Source organism: Mesoplodon densirostris, chromosome 3 (assembly GCF_025265405.1).
Source record: "Mesoplodon densirostris isolate mMesDen1 chromosome 3, mMesDen1 primary haplotype, whole genome shotgun sequence".
NCBI lineage: Eukaryota > Metazoa > Chordata > Mammalia > Artiodactyla > Ziphiidae > Mesoplodon > Mesoplodon densirostris.
The window spans coordinates 156,270,943-156,293,753 of NC_082663.1; the positions used below are offsets into that span (position 1 = coordinate 156,270,943).

At 42.2% G+C, this 22,811-nt stretch overlaps 1 pseudogene; it reads left to right on the plus strand.

Annotated features, from left to right (window-relative positions):
• Positions 1 to 1,220: 1,220 nt before the first annotated feature.
• LOC132487163 (zinc finger protein 354A-like) lies at positions 1,221 to 22,244 on the plus strand (annotated as a pseudogene).
• The last annotated feature ends 567 nt before the right edge of the window (positions 22,245 to 22,811 follow it).

Genomic DNA, 22,811 nt, shown 5'->3' on the forward strand with positions numbered 1-22,811 from the left:
AAAATATATTCTATGCTAGCAAGAGATTAATATGCCACAATTTGCTAAGTCACATTTCTTGGGCTGATGTATTGCTGAGCCAAGAAATGAAAGAAAGTATTAATGTAATGTCATAAATGATGTGAATGAGAATAAAATAAGTGTGGATTACTTGTTAGAACTGGATCAATTTTAAAGGTTTCAAAATATGTGCTCCTTAAACCTAGCCAATGATTTGAGTCCTATAGGACAAGATTAGATTTGGGTTTCAATGTTATTAATTGGTAGAGGTATAATGATATGCAGTACTGATTACACATACATGTTGTTATGTATTAGACATTTCATTAAATAAACCTCTTATAGGAAAAATTTTAAAGATGATGTAAGGACTGGAACCATGGGGATGACGTGCAGTGTGACCCCTGAAGTCTACTGGTGGTAGAGCAAGCAGTGTGCTTCCAACTGGGGTCATCTGAAGACACAAAGCTGTGCCACAGCTCTGGTACACAGCTGAGCAATGATGAACATAGCATATAGCGAGAATGTAGAGTCTGTGCTCAGGATAAATTTCTTTTTCTTTATTAATTTATTTTATTTTATTTATTTTTGGCTGTGCTGCATCTTCGTTGCTGCTCACAGGCTTTCTCTAGTTGTGGTGTGAGGGGGGCTACTCTTCGTTGAGGTGCGTGGGCTTCTCATTGAGGTGGCTTCTCTTTCTTGCCGAGCATGGGCTCTAGGTGCGCAGGCTTCAGTTGTGGCACATGGGCTCAGTAGCTGTGGCTTGCCGGCTCTAAAGCACAGGCTCAGTAGTTCTGGCACACAGGCTTAGTTGCTCCAAGGCATGTGGGATCTTCTAGGACCAGGACTCGAACCCGTGTTCCTTGCATTGGCAGGCGGATTCTCAACCACTTAGTCACCAGGGAAGTCCTCCATACACTCTTGTTGAAAGACTTACGGGGAAATAGGTTTGTTCTTGGCGGTTGTCTACTTGCCTTGCTCTCATTTACGCACATGCAGAGCTACAAGTCACTGCCCTGTAGGAACGTCGGTTTCCTCCTGGAAGAACCAGGAACCCAGGAGCCAGCAGCCCAAGGAGCTCAACCACGAACCCAGAATGGGGTCTGGACAAGTGACAGGCTCAGCCAGGGCTCTCCTCGCAGACAAGCTCGAAGAACTACATTTCCCAGAACCTTTTGTTCTCGCATGGACTACATTTCCCAGAGGGGCTCGCGACTGTCCTTGCCCCGTCCCTCCCGGACCTACGTGGGTCGTAGGGCGTCGGGCGTTTGCCGTTGGCATGAGCTAATTACTCGCCAGAGGTCCGCCGAGGCGGCACCGCGTGGAGTCCCCAGCGGAAGTTTCTGTCCGGCCGTGGCAGTTCCGGAGCCTCCAGCCTGCGGCCCGCGGAACCCCCGATGCCTGGGCGAGGTGAGCGGCGGGGGGTAGGCAGGATGCGGGAGGGAGGACCGGGCTTCGGGAGCATGCGTCGCCGGGGCATGGGGCACAGGCCCAAGAGACGCGAGCCGGGTCTTTGTGGGCGCCGGCGGGCCGAGAGCCGGGCACCCCTGACTCTGTTCGCCTGCCGGCCCCAGCCGTCCCACTGACGTGCCCCTGAACGAGACAGGTCGGGCACTTGGTCCCCATTGGCTGGACCCAGCCACCCTCCTGCTTCTTCCCGACCAGTTCCCAGCGCGCTGCCTGCTCAGCGCCTGCCGGCATTTGAATTTGTTTCGGGCTGGCAGTGAACGTGAGAAAATTATTTCCTCCCCTTACCATCACCCCTGCACTTCCGAGTGACAGGCTTGTTTTACGCGAGAAGTGAGTCGCCGGCTTCCCCCAGTGGCAGAGCCAGGACTGGACCCAGGTCTTTGGTTTAATGGGCCCTTTCCTCAAGACAGCAGCCCCTCCCCGCCATAGGAGAGCTGATGTTTTCCCTTTCCGAAGCAGCTTTCTCTAGAAATCTGGAAATTGTTTCCTTGACAGGAGGGGGAGGAATTGGGTGGGAATGCTTGAGGTGGAGAAAAGTTGTCACATGCACGCAGGGAGGTTAGAGCAGGTGCTCTGGAGCCCGCGGTGCCTGGAACCCTGGTGCCACCCTCCCTGGCTGTGTGGACTGGGGCAAGTTGCTCCCACTCTGCCCTCAGTTTCCTGATCTATAAAATGGGGTGCTGACAGTGCCAACTGTGCTGTGGGACTCGATGATGTATTGATAGGTAGTGCCTGGCACGCGATGAGGCTCAGGGAGTTGCTGCTACTGCTGATAGAGTCCTAGGACCTTTTCCTCTGAGCCAGGGAAAGAGCTGGGCCTGGACCAGGATGACCCAGCCCTTCTCTCTGGTCCTGTCTAGCCCTCGTTCCTTCTGACTTCCTTCTCTGGGGCCACTTGGCATCATTTTCAAGTGGTATAAAGGTTTCAGAGCTGCTGATTCTGAGGGGTGGAAAGCAGAAGGGGCTTCCTCCTGGTTCCCTTTTTCTTCTCTCAGATCTGGCTTCTGGAGACTTCTCCCATCCTAAGGTGAAACTGCCCAGAAAGAGGACATGGCTACTGAACAGAGGGAAGCAAGGTCTCGGGTGAGTTCATTGCCATCTCAGGTCTTAGAGATAGATGGTTTTTTTTTTGTTATTTTACCCTTAAACTGAAGTTTTCTCCCCAATACAGTCTTCGCCAGGATTTGGAGCCCATGTCCTTCTGCCTTGGAAGAGTTGGTCCACCCTGGTGGATGGTGGATTGCATAGGGAATGCTTGCCTCCAACCCCCCAATCCATGGCCTGTGTTTCTCTTTTTTTTTTTTCTATTACACACTCTTTTAATCATTAATCTCAATTTACTGTATGATTACTGAATTGATAGGTAAGATGCCACATGTCTTATACCACTTGGGGTCCGAACAGACAAACATGCGCACTTGGCAGAGTTCCTTTCTGGCCTGTCTCCTTTGCTCAGTCATGTCCCCCTCCCTACCCTTGGCCAGAATGCTTTTCTTTTTCTTTCCACCCCTGAGAAATCCTCATGATACCTTCGCCAGGCTTTTCCCAGTCCATAGTTTTTAGTTTTTCTCCATCTTAACTTTCTGGATCATGTGCCTTGCTTCTGTCACTCTCTTGAAAACTGATGTTGACCTGCCATTTTCATCTTTATGTTGTGAGAATGAGGGTGGGACCCCATCCAGGTGAGCCGCTGTGTGAACAAAGGATAGCCATGCTGGTGGGGACGTAGATGGAGAGGTCTCTTGACTCCAAGAGCAGAGAGAAGACTCCTCAGGAAGCAGCAGTGTATGGGATATCATGGGATATTGGTAGTGGAGAGGCAGTGTATACGGTGATTCCTCAGTGGGGCTTTTGAGCCAGATGGCCAGGTTTGTGCCCATCTCCTCTGTTGCTGTTAATGGGTCTTGGGCAAAAAACTCCACCTCTCTGTGCCTCAGTTTCTTACCTCTCTGTGCCTCAGTTTCTTCACCTGTAAAATGAATACAACAACTGGGCCTACCTCAAAGGGTAGATGAGAGGATCCTGGGAGTTAGTGCATGGAAAGCGTTCTTGTCAGGGCCGGGCACATAGTAGATGTTCAATATGTGGTGGTTGTGGTAGCTAAACGATATTATTCTAGTTCATGATGTCTATCTATCTACTGTCGGTAGATAGAAATGACTATACAGTGTCCTTCCTTTACTCATCCTCATCTAACAATAGTAGTTAACGTTGCTGGGGACTATCCTGAGGGCTTCACCTTTGTTCTCACTCTCATAGCGAAGCAGAAGTTATTACCCCCATTTTACACTTGAAACTGAGGCTCAACGAAGTCAGGTAACCTGAAATCAAACCCAGGTATGTCTGGCCTCTAAGTTCATGTTAGTTATCATCCAGCCTTTCCTCTGGTACATCTTTCAGAACACAGGGCAGGCCTGGCCCCCAAATGACCAGAGTTCTCTGCAATGTGATGTTGTGTATCTTTTGGACCCATGAAATGTGGTAGTGGTTGATCTTCTGAGACTGTGGCTAGGACCTGCCTCTACATATTTGGGCTACTTTTTTCTAAGCCCTTCCCATTCCATTCCAACAGAGCCAGGCTGCTCTCTTACCCAGAATCTTCTCCATCCCTGCTTGTGAGTCCTCTGTGACATTTCTCCCTAACCTCACCTGCTGCCGATACGTCAGTACTATGTGGACTTGTGTGTAAAACTCAGTGACAGGACGTTTAAGACCAGAGAGAGAATATACCCACCAAGTGCTGGGTTAAAAGAAAACTTCAGTTATCGTCTTGTCTCTGCCATTGATAAAGTATGTGACCTGGTGTCTTCACTGCCCTGGACCTTGTGTTTCTCATCTCTAAAATGAGGATTGAACGAGGAAATAGTATATGGTCCTGTCCAGCGACACTTTTCTTGTTCAAATTGTTTCATGCGTTTTCCTTGTCTGCCAGTTGGATTGTAAATTCTTTTGAGGGCAAAGATCATTTCTTGTATTCCCTGCCATGTGCCAATAAATTATCTTATTATACATGCACTGCATGTTAATGTTAAAAATCTCAGAGAATAAAAAAGTAAAATCACTCTTACCCCAACATCTTGAGATAATCATGGTCATACCTTTGGTATGCAGCCCTCAGAATAATTGTCTGTGTACCTTTATTTATTTATTATTTATTTATGTACACGTGTACATATGTATGTATGTATATTTTTATTTTATCATTTTAGCTTTTTATTTTGATAAAATATACATAAGATTAAATTTACCACTTTAACCATTTTTGAGTATATTGGCATTAAGTACGTTCACAGTGTTGTGCTACCATCACTACTCTTTACCTCCATTGTATGGATTATCATTTATTACTTAACCCTATGAGATAGGCGTTGAGAGGCAGTTCCTTGGATTGGAATTCTACCTCTACCACTGACCAGTGATATTGTGATTTATAATACGAAATATATATTTGGTCTTTGTCCCTGTTCCTGGCACATAATTTCCAAAACCCTTGTGATTTCCTAAGTGGTTAGTAATATATGCTTTTTATCCCTGAAATTACTTCAGAGCAATGAAGGCACAATGGGTGTGTTTTGTATACACACCAGAGTTTATGTTAATGAGGTTACTGTTGTACCCCACCTAAGGATGTGGGCGAATTGCCAGGGGAACCAACCTTGATTAAAGTGTTGGAATTTTCAGTCCTGCCCCCCAATAACCCCTCTTATCCATCTGTCACCACCCTAGGAGATGAAAGTTGAATCAGTCGCCAATGGTCAGTGATTTAATCAATCGTGCCTATGTAATGAATCTCCATAAAAACCCAGAAGGGTTCAGAGTTCTTCCAGGTTGGTGAACATGTAGAGAGTCAGAGAGAATGGTGAATCCCGAGAGAGCATGGAAGCTGTGCACCCCTTCCCTGTGCCGCTCTTTCACCTGCCAGTTCCTATATCTTCTTTTATAATAAGCCAGTAATCTAGTAAGTAAATGTTTTCCTGAGTTCTGTGAGCCACTCTGGCAAATTAATCAAACCTGAGGAGAGGGCTGTAGAAACCTCCAATTTATAGCCAGTCAGTCAGCAGCACAGGTTACAACCTGGACTTGTGATTGACATTGAAAAAGGGCCAGTCTTGTGGGAATCTGACACTATCTTCAGGTGTCAGAATTGAGTTTAATTGTAGGACACCCAGCTGGTGTCCCACAATTGCTTGGTGTGTGAAACCCCCCCCACATCTGGTGTCAGAAATGAAGTACTGTTGTATTAAGAGTAGCAGAGACATGCAGGAGGAGTGAGTTTTTCCTTCATACCAGCTGTGTGACTTGGATAAATTTCTCTTTGTTTTCTCTTGTGTAAAATGGACACAATAATAGTACCTTCTTCATAGGGTTGTTGTGAAGATAAAATAAAGATATACACTAAAGGTTAATATAAAGCTCTAAGAATAGTACTTAGCCTGAAAAAAGCACTCAATAAATTATAGCTATTTTAATTTCCATTATTACTGTCCTCAAGCTTTAGGGAGCACAGAGTGCCTTCAGTTATTTAAACTAGCTCCCTCAGTGATTATTGAGGTTGTTTCCATTTCTTTGCTGTTACTAACACCATGATAAATGTCCTTGCATGTTCATTTTTGTTCAGTGTTCATTATCAAACAAATATAGTAATTGGAGGGTTAAAGAGTATGCACATTTTAAAGCTTCTAATGTATGTTATCAAATTGCCAACAGGAAGATTATTCTAATTAACACTCCCACTAATGGCCTTAATACCTCCACCCATCTCTTGTAGCAGTTAACTCAGGGCCTGGTTCATACTTCCTGCTACTCAGTATCTATTTCTCATTGGTCAGTTGTTCATTAAACAAATGACCGGGAACCTTCAGAACCTAGAATAATATAGAAGCATTTCATGGTAGCCCGTCTACTCCCCACTGCCGCCTTTTTCACCCTGTGTGATGGGTGGTCCTGGGTGAGCTGGGATGCTTGTCTCTACAGGTGTCAGTGACGTTTGAAGATGTGGCTGTGTTCTTTACGTGGGATGAGTGGAGAAACCGGGCTCCTTCTCAGAGAAACTTGTACCAAGATGTGATGCTGGAGAACTATAGTAACCTTGTCTCATTGGGTAAGGAAATTTCCCCTGTAGATACAGAATTCAGAAATTGGGATACCTCAGCATCTGATTTCCTGGATAAAAGCCCTGGGTCATTAAAAACTTTAGCTGAGTTTTGCCTTAGCACTGTGCAAACTGGATCTCCATAAATAAACCTGGAAACCTTTTTCTCCCTTGCAGGTATGGAATTGCCCCATGGATGGGACAGTCTACAGAGCTGCACATTAGAAATTCCCTCACTGCAGGCAACATTTTCCCACTATGATTGAACTATGATGTGTTTGCTCATCTCTTAACAGAGAGCATCCCTCAACCTTTTTCTTTGACCCAACACTGGCTTTTTTCAATTCTCTTTTACAGGGGTCAGCAAACTTTTTCTGTAAAAGGCCAGGGAGTAAAGATTTTCAGCTTTGTGGGCCACGTATAGTCTCTGTAACGTATTCCTTTTCTTTTTTTTTCAACCATTCTTTGCTCAAGGGCCATGCATAAACAGACAGTGGCCTAGATTTGGCCTATGACCCATAGTTTGCTGACTGCTGCCATCTTTCAAAGGGAGTCAGATAGTGTTTTCTCATTTTAAACAAGCTACTTGGTACATAATCCTTTCCACAGATACCTGTTACAAATATTAATTTAATCTGTACATTTAACATACATTTAACAGTATATACATATTCCCTCTTGTATAGAAAGCTATTAGCACCCTGTTAATCAAGTCTGCATGTTTATCATACTTCACTAACATACAACTAAATGTTACATTGCCCCTTGCTTTTACCCTAACACACCCCTCACATTGTGGGGGCACAACTGGAGCATCCCACAGAAGTTCTCTGTATCATCCTTTGAGTTTTCCGCTCAGATCTCAGATACCTCTTTGTGTCAAGGCAAAATCAAGTCTTTTTTTTCTTTTTCTTTTTTTTCTTCTTTTTGGTCTATGAGCAGGACTCCCCATTTTCCAAACCCGAGGTGATCTCCCTGTTGCAGCAAGGAGAAGATCCCTGGAAGGTAGAGAGAGAAAGCCCTGGAGGCTCCTCTCTAGGTGAGTGGGTGCGGAATCTCTGCAGGCAGCAGTCTGGTAAGTGAGTGCATGTGCAACTCGGAGATGTTGGTCGGGGAATTTTCTGCAGGTTCTCAGTCCTGAAGAAGTTTTGGAGAAGGGATGCTAAGGCCCCTAGTCACAAGCTTCCTCTTCTTCTCTGATAATTACTGCACAAGTGAATCTCTCAGGATCTTTTCTCTTGTGATTTCCTGTTGTTTCAGAGGAGGGCTACATTGTCATGCATTCATTCAGCAAACTGAGTGCATTTAAGGAACTGCAGATAATTCATTCAGACTGAAGCTCAGGGTATATGGGAAAAGAAAGAGATGAGGAAGGAAATGAGCTTAGAGAGCCAGGTGGGGGCCACACTATGAAGTGCTTTGGTACAGTTCTTAGGGATGGGAACTGTCCATGGATGACTGGAAATAATTCAAGAGTTTCAAGCAGAAGAGTTGTATGGTTGTTGATATTTTGGAAAAAATAGTCTGAGTCTGAGATACTTTAAACGTCCTTCAGTAAAGGCTAAAGAAGCTGAGGTGGGTCCCTACACTGGCACACAGCACCACAGTCAGAAAGCAGCAGCACTGGTGTGGGCAGAGCTCCAAGCTACGTGAAGGACTAAAGCAAGTTACGGTGCATTATTATGACATATCGCCATTTATGTGTAAAGAAAATTACGTGGGTGTTTGTCTATATGCATTATGTGCATGTAAGTGCCAAGAGAAAGGTCGGGGGACACCTAAGCTGGTAACTAGTTACATTTGGATTGGGACTGAGAATGGGCATTGATGAAAGGGGACTTTAGTTACATGCAATGTTATTAAAATTTTCACAGAGAATATATTCATGAGTCCTTATTACACAGTTTCAATTAAATAAGAATGGTTACTTTGGAAACACTGTTGGTCCTAGATTTGAAGTGAGGAAAAACTAGAGGTGGGAACCTTCTGGAGATTATTCCATAATGTAGGCAAGACATTACCTGGAGGAAGGCATGTGCAGTGAGTTCAGGAAAGAGGAGAGGTCCCTTTATTAAGGGTATAGGACAGGTTCGGTGTGGGATGGGTTTCATTTGAAATGTTCGTGAAATATGGGTAGAGGTCACCAGTGGACAGCTGTAGAAGGTAAACAGGGTCAGAACTCAACAGGGAGGTCAGGGAGCCATCAGTGCAAAGGTGGCATTTGAAGCCTTGAGCTGAGCAGATGAGGGAACGGAGGAGAGGACAGAGTCCCAGGAAACCTCAGTTTTATGAGGTGGGTTAAGAAGGAAGAATCTGTGGCTGAGCCTGAGAAGAAGTCACCAGATGAGAAAACGGGCAGATTCGGCTGTCATGGAAGTTGAGGACTGAGAGCTGTTGACTTAGGGAGGCCAGGGCTCTGGGGGAGCCAGGTTCTAAGCCTCGCTCACTGCTTTCCTGTCCCGTGATAAACAGCAGTGCAACCTTGGACAGAAGGATGCAGGTCCTGCCCTGGCGGAGCTCAGTGGAGGTGGAGGCTAATCGCACACAGGGCTGTGGAATGACAGCCTCCGGTGAGGACCTTGGGGGAAGAGCCGCAGGTGCTGTGAGAACGTGGAACAGGAGGGGTGCTGTGGGCAAGGCTTCCCGAGGAAGGGCCGGATCCCACATTGTGAGAAGCGTTCAGGCACAGGAAGAGCATGTCCGAGAGTCCAGACAAAGGAAGCCGGTGTGTGGAGACGGGAGCAGGGAGAGGGGGCCGGGACCTGAGAGCCAGGCACAGCCTCTGAGGAGTTGAAGTACCCTGGCCACGGGCCCAGGTTTATATTCTGCAAGGATCAGCCCGCAACCAATGTGGAGCCACCTGCCATAGACGTAGTAGGACTTGTCTGAGGTTGCTGTCGGGTCCAGACGAGTCACTGATGACCCCTCACAATGCGGGCCCAGCAGAAGGGCTGTGGGACAGGCTGTCTCGATCCCTAAAGCGCCCACACCTTTAGTAGAGCTCATTCTTCCCCGTATAATGTGAGATCTTTTGAGGTGGGAACCACACTTATCTCTCCTTATATCTTTTAACTGTCGCTTGGGAGAAATATTCTGATTTTGTGGGAACTGCTAGAGACCACCACAAAGTAAACAGAGAACACAGGCAGCAGGAAACCAGTGGAGAGTTTAGGAGGGGCGTCAGGTGTGGACTGAGTATGGCATGGAAGATCAAAGGAAGAGACGGAAGAATTGTTCCCTTTCCATTCGCCTCGGGAGCCTCTGATCCATGAGGAGTCCCCCTTCCTGAGTGAAATGTTAGTTGGATTAAACTGAATAGAAAGTATGACTGGAGTCGAACGCTGTCCAGGGAGACCCTGAAGACACCTAGTGGTGATGTCAAGTCCTTCTCAGGTTTGGGAAACTGTCCCCAAAGGAAAACTCTGAGTGGGTGTCTGGAGGAAGTAAGGCCATCAGAGCCAAGCAGTGTGTGCATTTCTCTTGATGGGATGAACCTCCTCTCTTTGGTCAAAGGAGACAGTGAGATGGGGCGTCCTGGGTGTGCTGGCGTGTGGTTGTGTCTCTCCTGCACCCCTGGCGAGTCTCCCATTTGCCTGGACTAAAGTGCCCTTGGAACAGTTTCCCTTCCAAGGGGAGCTCACTTCCCTGTGAGCTTAGGTGAGGGACCTGGATGTTCTTGGAAGTACCTTGATCATTAACTCTAGACCAAAACCAAAAACCAACCCTTTGAACAACCGGTGACAGAAGAGCTTATGCTTCCAGGGTAGGACTCCTAGAACCTCTAATTGCCTCCAAGTGTGTTTTTAAAATATAATTTTCACTTCAAGACTCCTCACAAATAGGAAAAACAAGACAAAAAGGGAAAACAAACTGTCATCCCTGGATCTGTATGTTTCATGTTGAGAGATGGGAGGAAATGGCTCAAAGGGTACACGTCTCATCTGAGTCTCTTACTTAAGAAATGAGTCCAAAGTCTAATCACTATTCTGGCATATTATGTATATAAGTTATCTATATATAAACTAAGCATAATGTGATTAAATCAACTTGAACGTCTCATGAGTTTGATTTACACCTAACATGAAAATATTCTTTTATTCAAAAAATTTAAAATCCAGGGATGATCTAGGTAAACAGTTACCTCCAACGAAAAGGTGTTTTTCTTCCTTTGTCTTTTTCTCTTCCTTTGTTATATTTATGGAAGAATTCAGGGCAGACTGAACCTGGAAGGGTGGTCAGCTAAGGGGTTGCTTGTGGACTGCCTTCGACTCACTGAGACTTGCTGGGGCTTCATCTGCACAGAGAGTAGGGGTCTTTTTCTAATTTGCAGAAAGGTGCTGTAGGGGTTATAGCGGCAGCCTAATGAAATAACATGCAGTGATTTTAAGGAGTGAATTTCTTACAAGGTGAAAGTTGAGCCCAAATGCTCTGTAGCCCTGTTTACTATGTTTGATTTAGTCTTGTTCTCATCCCCTGCGGTCCTCTCCTGCCACCAACATCTACTGTCCTTGTAGCTGCCAGAATGTTCTATTTAAAAGATAGATCAGGTCATGTCACTCGCATGCTCAAAACCTCTAGTGGCTTCTATCACATAGAACACAATCCAAAGCCCCCAGCGTGGCCCTCAGAGGCCTTTGTGGTGTGGCCCCAGCTACCTCTTCGCCTTCACCTCCTTCCTCTCTGCCCTTCATTGGAGAACTCTAATCACCCTGGCCTCCTTGTAGTTCATCAGGAAGGCCAAGCAGGCTCCCACCTCAGGGCCTCTGCACTTGCTTTTTCCTCTCCTGGACCATTCTTCCTGATGGCCAGGAGCCCACTTGACTCACTTCCTCACACTATACAGGCTTCTGCTCAGATGGCACTTTGTCAGTTAGACACAGCTCATCCTTTGTTCTTAGTCCTCCACAGGACACAGGTCCTTTGTCCTCCACATTCTTTATCCCCTCACCATGCTTCATTTTCTCTCAGAGTACTTATTACTGCAAACTAGTACATATTTATTTATTATCAGCTCTTCCTCTGGATTGTAAATTCCCTCATGCTGGGTTGTCTGTTTCATTTGTTCCCATGTCCCCAGTACCTAAACTAGTGTCTGGTCAGAGTCAGCTTCCAGTTAGTGAATGTATGAATGACTTGGTTAGGTAGTCGTGATGGAGACAGAAAAAAGGGAACCAGTTGCAGAGATATTTGGCAGATAAAAGCCACAGGACTTGGAGATGGTTTAGATATGGAAGATAGAGGAGATGGAGTTGTCAAGGATGCGTGCTTGGTTTGTGGTTTGTTCTGGGATGGACAGTGATATCATTCACTGAGATAGTGGTGCTAGGAGATCCGATTTGGGGGATGGTATAAATATGGTTTTGGATGACTTAAATTGTCTTTGGTTGACCCAGTTATTCAAGTGGAGATGTCAAATAGCCTGTTTGATTTGGAGTTCCACCCCTTATAATATACCCTGGGCATTAAATGTAAATTTGGGAGACCCTGTCACTAAAGATAATTGAAACAGTGGTTGAGTTTGAGTTAGCCTGTGGAGTGGATTCAGAGTACAGCAAGAGCAAGAAAGAGCCTAGGACTCAATCTTGATGAACTCTGGCATTTCATGGCTAGGCAGAGAGAAATGAACCCATAGGGAAGACAAGGATAAGGTGTACTATAGAAGGAAACTCGGGAGTCTAGTGTCATTGAAGTCAAGTCTCATAAAGGATGGTATCAGTAGAGGTAGGGAAAAGGAGATGAACTTGAGACATATTTAGATGGCAGAATAAACAAGTCTTGGTAATTGATTAGCGGAGGGAGAGGTGTGAAGGATGCCTTTTAAAGTTTTGATTCAGAACTGGTGCCAATTACAGAGACAAAAAGGTTATACAGGTTGGGGGGAGGAAATAATCATAAATTCAGTTGAGCTGTCTTTGAGACACTCAAGTTGCTGTTTTGAGCTGGGTTTTGTATAATTAGGTATGGAGAGTAGAGAAGTCTTGCCTAGAGTATGTTTATAGATGAAGCTGGCCTGTGGAAAGGGTACAGAGTGAAAAGAATCAGGGGCCTAGCACTCAACCCTATGGAACTCCAAGGATTAAAGATCAGGTAGAGGAAAATGAACACACAAAGGAGATTGAAGCTGGTGGAACATGAGAAGAATTTGGAGGCAAGTTCAGGGTCACTGTAGCTTAGGTAGTGAGCATCTGAAGGAAAATGAGGGGTCACTATCAGATGCTGCTGAGAGGTAAGTTAGGTGGGGACTGAAGAGAGCATCTTGCCTTTGTCACATGAAGGTCATGGTTGCCTTAGAGTAGTGGTAAGGACAGAAGCCAGAATGGAGCCCATGAGGGGTGAGTGAGCAGGAGGAGATGAATATGTGTGGGATTCGACAAGGTGAGATGTGACAAGGAGGCAGTAGTTGGAGAGCTCTTCTATGCAAATATAAACAAATATTTCTTGTTTTTCTCTGTCCACTCAACTTATATTATACAGCACACATTATTCTGCCCCTTTCTCTTGATATATATTGAAACTTTTTCCATGTCAGTACATAAAGAGCTTCCTCCTTCTAAGGAGTAGTTCTACGGCCTTCAGCTAGCTCTCTTCTTGGCTGGCAGAAGAGGTGATTTTGGTTGTATGTGGCTTTGGATAATGTTAGCCCATTGGGTCCAGTTTGGGCTAGAATTTTATAAATGCTGTGGTTTCTAATTAGCAATATGGATATTGGTTTAAAGCTGTACCTTTATCGTGTACCCATATGATGTCCTGGTGTATTACAGTTAGAGTTAATCCAACTGTCCATCAAAGGAATCTGGTTGAATAAGCTGAGGGACATTCTCATGGTGGAATTCTCACTGTAAATAAGAATGAGGAAGAATTCTGTAAATTCCACTGTGGGGTGATAATATTACTAAGTAGGGGAAAGTGCAGAACAGAACAGTGAGAATAGGAGTTTTATCAAAGAAAGGAGGAGATACCAAAAAAGACAAAGTGTATATTTGCTTATATTAAAAAAAAATAGAGAAGCCCCCCAAAAAAGGATAAAAGCAGATCTATAAAAATGGTTACCTATAAGGTGAAGGAAGAAAAAGAAAAAGGATTGAGAGAACAAGGATAGAATGTAGAATTTTTTTAAGGTACCTTGTTTTTATAATGTTGACTTTGGAACCATAAAAATGTTTTATAGGGCTTCCCTGGTGGCGCAGTGGTTGAGAGTCCGCCTGCCAATGCAGGGGTTCGTGCCCCAGTCCGGGAAGATAACCACATGCCACAGAACGACTGGGCCGTGAGCCATGGCCACTGAGCCTGTGTGTCCAGAGCCTGTGCTCCACAGCGGGAGAGGCCAAAACAGTGAGAGGCCCAAGTACCGCAAAAAATATATATATATAAATTAAAAAACAAGATTAAACAAAAATGAAAAAGTGTTCCATAAATATTGAAAGCAAAATGAAACAAATGACCCTAATTGTGTTTCAGATTGTTGGCTTAGTCACAGAGAAAAATTATCTCAAATGCTTTTAAATCACAGCAGCTTGAATAAAGGTTCTTAGTGATTTATATAAATATTATGGTTTATAATAAGTAATATATATTTGGTACAGAGCTCCTAAAACCCTGGGAATTCCTAGGTGATGAGAGCCACAAAGGTGTCTTTGTTATGTTAATGAGGTTTCTTTTGGACCCTATCTTAAGATGGAGCCTGGTTGCCATAACCAATCATGTGATTAGAGGTTTGAAAGTTGACCTCCGGGGAGGGGAGGGGGACTGGAGGTTGAATTAGTTGCCAGTGGCCAGTGATTTACTCAATCATGCCTGTATAATGGCGCCTCCATAAAAACCCAAAAGGACAGATTCAGAAAGCTTCTGGGTTGGTGAATATGTGGAGATCTGGGGAGTGTGGTGTACTTAGAGAGGGCTTAGAAATTCCACTCCCTTTCCCCATACATTGACCTGTGCATCTCTTCCATCTGGCTGTTCCCAAGTTATATCCTCTTATAATTAACTGGTGATCTAGTAAGCAGAATGTTTCTCTGAGTTCCATGAGCCATTGGAGCAAATTAACCAAACCTAAGAAGGGGGTCGTGGGAACCTCTGATTTATAGCCAGTTGGTCAGAAGTACAGATGATAACCTGGGTTTGTAACTGGTGTCTGAGGGAGGCAGGGGTCAGTCTTGTAGGACTGAACCCTTAACCTGTGGGATATGATGCTATCTCCAGGTAGATAATGTCAGAGTTGAGCTGAATTGAGGACACCCAGTTGGTATCCAAGAATTGCTTATTATTGATGTGGAAACTGCCCCCCCCACCACCACATTGGAATTGGGTGAAGAACATGTAATTAATACCTTACAGGCAAAAATAACTTCAAACAATAATGTTGATTTTGGTGGTTATAATAAAAATATGTGGTTATGTTTACAAATAGAGTTCTTATCTTTGAGAAATGTGTTCTGAAGTATTATTGATGAAATGATATAATACAGAATTAGCGTACTTTAGCATATGCTAATGAAAGAGACGTAAGGGAGTTGTATTAATTTTCTCAGCCTGCTCCAACAAAGTGCCACAAACTGTGTGGCTTTAAACAACAGAAATTTATTGTCTCACAGTTTTGTGGGGCGATTCTCCCTCTGAAACTCCAGGTAGAATCCTTCCTTGCCTCTCCCTACCTTCTGGATGTGGCCAGTGGTCCTTGTTCCTTGGCTTGCAGCTGCATCACTCCAGTCTCTGCTTCTCTTGTCACTTGGTGTTCCCCTGGGGTATCTTGACATGGTCTTTCTGTGCTTGCCTGTGTCCAAATTTCCCTTTTATAAAGACACCAGTCATATTAGAACCTACCCTAATCATCTCATCTCAACTTGATTGAATCTGCAAAGTTACTTAACCTTACCAAATAAGGTTATATTCTGAGTTATTGGAAATTAGGACTTCAACATATCTTTTTTGGGTGATGCAATTCAACCCATAATAAGGTAATAGATGAAACAGCATTAGTGATTGTTGATGCTGGCTTGGCAATTCATTGTACAATTCACTCTACTTTTGTACATGCTGAACATCTTCCATAATAAAAAGCTGTAAAAATCAGAATTACCAACAACAGAATTTCTAAAACAGCATTTCTCTTTTTCACCAACACAGGCATTCTGGAATACATTTACAGATGTGTAGTTCAGCCCCCATCGTGGTGTTGTGTGTAATTCTCAGCATATAGCTCCCTCAATTCTCTGACTCTAGAAAACCTTATGAGACTGCAAATGCATGTGACATTTTTATAGGAATAATTTTGAATCTGACCACCTGTAGGATAAGGTGGGAAGGATATAGGTCTGGAAAGTTGGCTTGGGTTCAAAGATTTTGATGCTGCCTTTAGCCCTCACACTATCCCTCCATCTAATCTATGGCTAATCCTTTAAAATCCCATTTTAGACGTTTCTTCCCCCAAATTCTGGCCACCACTAGTATGCCTTCCCAGCTTGTACTTGCTACTGTCTGAGGGTAGTTTGGATGTTGTTGTAAGCTCACATTTTCATCCATTTCTGTCCTGTGTTTTTGTTGTATAAATTACCACACTTCTCCTTTTTTGTCTCTAATGCCAAACTGGGAGCTCCTTAAAGAAGTTAACTGTTTCTTTTCACTACCAGATCTGGAATGTCTTGTGGATCACAGGCCTAAGATACAGCCTGACATGTTGTAGGTGCTTTTTAAGTATTTGATGAATGACTTAAATAAGGAGCAGTCAGTGCTTTTTGAAATAATAAGAGGTGTTCTATATAGTAAGAAGGTTAAGTTCAGTGGGAAGTAATACTAGAAAGGTGAGAAACAGGTCAGAGGATCAACTTGAAGGTCAATAGCAATAGTCACTATTGAGTAAGGAGATCCTGAACTTGGATGTATTAATGATGGTTGTTAGAGACATCTTAGTGAAGAGATTCAAGGGAATTTGATGACTGACTAGACTTGGAATGCAGGGGAGAGAAGATTCTGAGATGAAACTAAGAATTCATGGCAGAGGAGCTGAAGAAGTTATGATATAATTCAGAACACAAAAAGAGTTTGAAAGGAATGCACTGGATTCGGATTTGGACAAGCTGAATTTGAAGAAAAATACTCAAATGAAGAGTCTAGCAGGCAGCTGGAAATACCTCTGTAAAGTGTTTTGAGGGTCAGGATAGTCATTCAGATAGGAGGTGTGGGAGTGGATGAAATCATCTAGGGAGAGAAGGTTGAAGAGAGACTCACAGAGTTTCATAAGCACCAAGGGAGGAGAAACTAGACCTAATGACAGGAACTAGTCAGGGTGGTGGTCATTGGCAAAATCACCTGTTCTCTAAACTTCTGACCTAAGTCATAACCTTGTTCATGAGTTAGCTCAGGCCCAGGCTTGATTCTGGGAGAGAGCAAAAGTTGAACTGCGCTTCAGGAGACACATCTTAGACCTACAGAAAACTTTAAGCGGACCATAAAGAACAGTTAGGATGTCCATAATCCAGGACTCATGTCCCCTTCATTGGGAAACATGACTGTTTTAAGTTATTAGTCCCATTCTGGACTAAGGCATTGGCACTTGAAGTAGAGTTGAGGTGAGTTTCCCAGTATTGGTATGGACCCTTGTAGCTATAATTACTTCCATTAAAAAATAAAAACTCCCCATGTCCTGTTTCTCTATTCTCCTTTAAACAGAACTTTTCAAAAGCATTTCTATACTTGATGTCTCCATGTTCTCACCTCCCATTGTTTCTTCTGTGCACTCCAGTAGGGCTTTCTTCCTTACTAGTCCATGAAAAGCAGTTATTAAATCCCAGACAGTCTCCATCTTGGCACAATCAGGGTTAAGTTTTTAATTCTTCAATTGTTTAACAAAGTTGATCATTGCCTCCTCACTGGAGTACTTTCTTCCTTTGGCTTCTGGACCACCATACTCTTCTGCTTTTCTTCCTTTTCTTGCCCTCTAGTATTACAATGCCTAAGTGATTTTTTCAGTTCTTCAGCTTTTTTTTCTTTTTTGGCTGCGTTGTGTCTTGATTGCTGCGCATGGGCTTTCTCTAGTTGCAGCAAGCGGGGGTTCTTTGTTGCGGTGCGCGGACTTCTCATTGTGATGGCTTCCCTTGTTGCGGAGCACGGGCTCCAGGTGCACAGGCTCAGCAGTTGTGGATCATTACCTGGTCCATAGTACGCAGTTAATAAATATTTGTGAATGGAAAGGATGTCTCCAGCATATGCAAAGATAACAAAATAAGAAAAAAACATGTAGTGCTCCAGAAACTGCATGTAGTTCAGTATACATGGCAAGAAACCAGGGGAGGGAGATGAGTACCGAGGTGAATGAAGGTCAGATCATGAAACACCTTGTTGACCATGTTAAGTACTCTGGACCTTACTTATATACAAATCATTGAAGATAATTTGGAGGATCTTACAGAAGTTTGCAACATGGTAAGATGTGGATTTTAGAAAGATTACTGTGGCTACAGTGTGGAGACTGAATTGACAGCAAGATTTGAGGTGGGGAGACTAGTTAGGAGTCTATGGTGGAACAGTAAAGCATGAGAAACAGAGTACCATTTAGGTACCCGAGCCCAGTGCTCAGGGCTCTAGTAAAGTTGTTGGTTGTAAAACTGCAGTCTTTACATACAGACCTAAGTCAGGGTCTCTAACTTTGCCTTATAAACTACAATCCAAAATTTTGGAATCTTGCTATTTTCTTCCCAGCTCGTGTAGTAACCTAGAACCAATGACTGATGTTCACAGGGAAAGTACTCCATTTTTACCACTGCCTCCCACACTTGTGCCCAAATAATGTTATTGAAATTTGGATCACTTAAGCAAGACCTAGATGGATAAAGAAATTGAAAGGTGTTGAACAGAAAATAAAAAACTCCTCTTTCTGTTACAACAAATAGTAAAGATTAGAGAGCAGATAGGTTTTGTGATTGGCTAAGTGAAAAAGAGCTATTACACAAAATGCACATTATGGTCTCTTCCAGAAGATGTGGTTCCTAATTTAATGAGTGATTTATTGATACTTATCTATATATGTATTTTAAAATGAGTGTTATTCTCACTTGCTCGGCTTGGCAAATATCAGTGCCTTAAAAAAATAGTAAAGATGGGTGCATTTAAAATTAGTCAGAGAGGGTGTGTAGAATGGGGGAAAAAATCCCAAACCCTAGGGAAAGCAGTTTTAAAGTGGAAATAGAAAGTTACCCATGAAGGAAACTGAGAAGTTAACACTGGTAGAAGAAAAGAGAAAAGCAGAATATATTATGTTCACCAAGCAGAGAGAATCTGTAAACAGGTGAGAAAGTGAATGTCAGATAGGAATCTCAAAATACAGTGAGTTGCAAAGGAGCCCTTTAAATGGTGACTCTAGCCCAGGAGAAAATGCCAAAATATATGTATACCTATTCCCCACCAGAATTTAATATTCAATGAATTGTGTCCTTACCCAACTTTAAAATTTATTGAATTTAATTCTGTTTTTTACCACCTTATCATGTTAGCCCTTTTTACCATTTTATGTTTATTCCTGTCTTATTGATCTTTGACTCTTTTCTGTGCTGCTTGCATAGCATCTCCTGCTTGATAAATGAGCAAGGCTGCTTTCTTATCTTGCAACTTTTGGCTTCATGCCTACCTGTTGGCACCTCTGTAGATTAATTCAGTAATTACTTCCTGTTTGAACTGGCTCTGAAACCCTCCCACTGCTTGTATAATGTACTGTCCTGGAAGGCAACTTCTCATGCAAGTCTTGAATCCTGTGTGTGTGTGTGTGTGTGTGTGTGTGTGTGTGTGTGTATGAAATTAATATATAAATAATTGAGATTATTTGACATTGTTCAAATTAGGTATATATAAGTTATTAAGGAAGGTTAACAAAACAAACATTTTGTGTATAATTCAGATGCCATTAGGAGGATCTGTAGGTGAATAGGGCATGCTAATCTGCTTGCAGAGAACATTAGGGTAGAAAAGGAAAGTGAAAATATTTAGATATAGATAAATATAATTACATATATAGAATATATAGATATATATTTTTAACACTGTGGTGAGTGCCTATAATAACAGGAATGCTCTATGGAAACTCACAGTCAAGAAGGGACTCAGAGTTAACTTTTGAACTGAATCTGAAGGATACAAAGGAATTTGGCATGAGGGAAAAGGGATGAAGACTTTCCAGATTAGGAATGATTACACAAAGAAGAAAAATGTCATGAAGATAATTTAGGATTCTATCATAGGCTTTGGACTCTGATCCCAGGCTGCCTTTTCCAATTCATGGCTCCCCTTTGAATCCCTCTTCTCCATTTTCCATTAGCCAATTCTTCTGATCACTCTTACACTCACCCTCTTTAAATGGGTTTGTTTAATCTTTTCTCCACCCTGTTGTTCTCAACTCATGTTGATTGTTTCTCTGTACTGCTTAAATCTCCTAAGTTTTTCTTCTTACTGTTTTTGGCCATATACCAAGACCTTATTTAAATACCATCAATATTCAGTCTATACATTTAGTCTCAGTAGCCAAATGCTGTATCACATGGAACATCTTCAGTTTTTTCTTTCCCTTCCAGGATGGAAGAACAGTTATAAAACCACAAAGTCAACTCAAACACAAGGTTCTTCATTTCAGGAGCTGATAATGAAAAGATCCAAAAGGAATGGACCCTGGGACTTCAAATTAGAAAACCCCTGCAGATATGAAGACAGATTAGAGAAAAAGCAGAAAAAAAAGAAAGTGTTCAGATAGTTTGAGTCCCTCACAAAAAAATCCTCACTGTAGAAAGAAAACATAAAAATACTGAATTTGGCCAAAACTTCAGCCCAAAGTCAGTCCTTGTTAGGCAACAGATGGTTTGCAGAGAAAAAACCCCACCAAAATATGAAATACAAGGAAACAGCTTCAAACAGAATTCCAATTTATTTAATCAACAAAAAATCAACACAGCCGGGAAACGTTATAAATGTAGTATGTGTGAGAAAACCTTCATTAATACTTCCTCCCTTCATAAACATGAGATAAACCATAGTGGAGAGAAATTGTTTAAATGTAAAGACTGTTCGAAAGCCTTTAACGAAAGTTCAGCTCTTATTCAACATCAAATAACTCATACTGGAGAGAAACCCTATATATGTAAAGAATGTGGGAAAGCCTTCACTCTCAGTACATCCCTTTATAAACACCTAAGAACACACACTGGAGAAATCCTATAGATGTAAAGAAGGTGGTAAATCCTTCAGCAGAAGGTCAGGCCTTTTTATACATCAAAAAATCCATGCTGGAGAAAACCTCTATAAATATAATCCAGGTAGGAAGGCATCTAGTTGCAACGCATCCCTTCCTGGATGTCAGAGAATGAATTCCAGAAAGAAGTGCTATTTATGTAATGAATGTGGCAATACCTTTAAGTCTAGTTCATCCCTTCGTTATCATCAGAGGATACACACAGGAGAGAAACCTTTTAAATGTAGTGAATGTGGGAGAGCCTTCAGTCAGAGTGCATCTCTTATTCAACATGAAAGAATTCACACTGGAGAAAAGCCTTATAGATGTAATGAATGTGGAAAAGGTTTCATTTCTATTTCACGACTTAACAGACACCGAATAATTCTTACTGGTGAGAAGTTTTATAATTGTAATGAATGTGGTAAAGCCTTAAGTTCCCACTCAACACTTACTATTCATGAAAGAATTCATACTGGAGAGAAACCATGTAAATGTAAAGTGTGTGGGAAAGCCTTCAGACAAAGTTGAGCTCTCATTCAACATCAGAGAATGCATACTGGAGAAAGACCCTATAAATGTAATGAGTGTGGGAAAACATCCAGGTGTAACTCATCCCTTAGTAATCATCAGAGAATTCACACAGGAGAGAAACCATATCGATGTGAAGAATGTGGGATATCTTTTGGCCAAAGATCAGCTCTTATTCAACATCGAAGGATTCATACAGGAGAGAAACCCTTCAAACGTAATACATGCGGGAAAACTTTTAGACAAAGCTCATCACGTATTGCCCATCAGAGAATTCATACTGGAGAGAAACCCTATGAATGTAATACATGTGGGAAACTTTTCAATCATAGGTCATCTCTTACTAATCATCATAAAATTCATATTGAAGAGAACCCCTAGAAAGTAGGTTTGCATGTGTGACATTCTGAAACCAAAGCTCATCAGAATACATGAAAGTGATGTAATAAATGTAATGGATATGAAAAGCCATTCTACGATTTAGTCATCAAAGAATAAATTCCAAGGATAAACCTATGTAATAGATAATGAGAAAAGTGGAAATTGTTCAGTCCTATCAGACACTTTATAAACCTAAAATGAAGAATTCCGGACTGGAGACATTGACTTTGGGCATTTGTAAAGTAATTGTTTTCTCTACAGCATCGCATGCTGCATATCATATGTAATTGTTATAAACATCTGGGTGATGAGGGGAAGTGTGCACTGGATTTCCTCTTAAACTGTAAACTTAATACTTTTTTAAAAATAACTGACATTGTAATAGTATATAAAAGATGTGGTCAAAGAAATTATACATTTTTAGAGAAAATGACCAAATGAAAGTTAAAAATGAATTATAAACTACCTCTGACTTTCTGGGGTTTGTCCTTTTCCTGACTTGATGTCAAACTTTGTGCCTGGATTTCATTTAAAAGTAGAAATAAAAGTCTGTTCTCTTCCTTTGTTCTTCTAGTAATTGCTGTGAATTGGAAATTTTCTACACAATTTTTAATTCTGTTCTCAGAATTATTTTTTTTTGCTCTGAAGTCATTTATTATGAAATTATACATGCTATATACTGTGAGCTGTCATCTTAAGTATATTAAATGGAAAAATAAGCAATTTTCAAGTTTAAAGCTATTAAATTATATTTAATATATATTATACATATATATTTAATAACATATATTCTAAATTCACAGCAGAAGGGGCTGTCAAAAGTAGTTTAATGAATCTAGCATATGTGCCAAAATATTGGAAGGTACATCAATCACTTCATGAAATAAAGAGTATGTTTTTCCTACTTGGTGTTCTCTAGTGTCAAACAATTTTAAGAAAACAAAAGGAGTAATTTATAAGCAACTCAGTAGTTTGGTTGGTTGGTTGTTTGAGTCCCAGCTTTGGGACATGTACTATGCTGCACACTGGGAATTTTAAGAAAAAAGTCACAGGCCTTCAAGAAGCCATGAATGGAGGAAAGGGGATGGAGGACTATCAGATGAGTAAAGCAAATTATTATGTCACTGTATA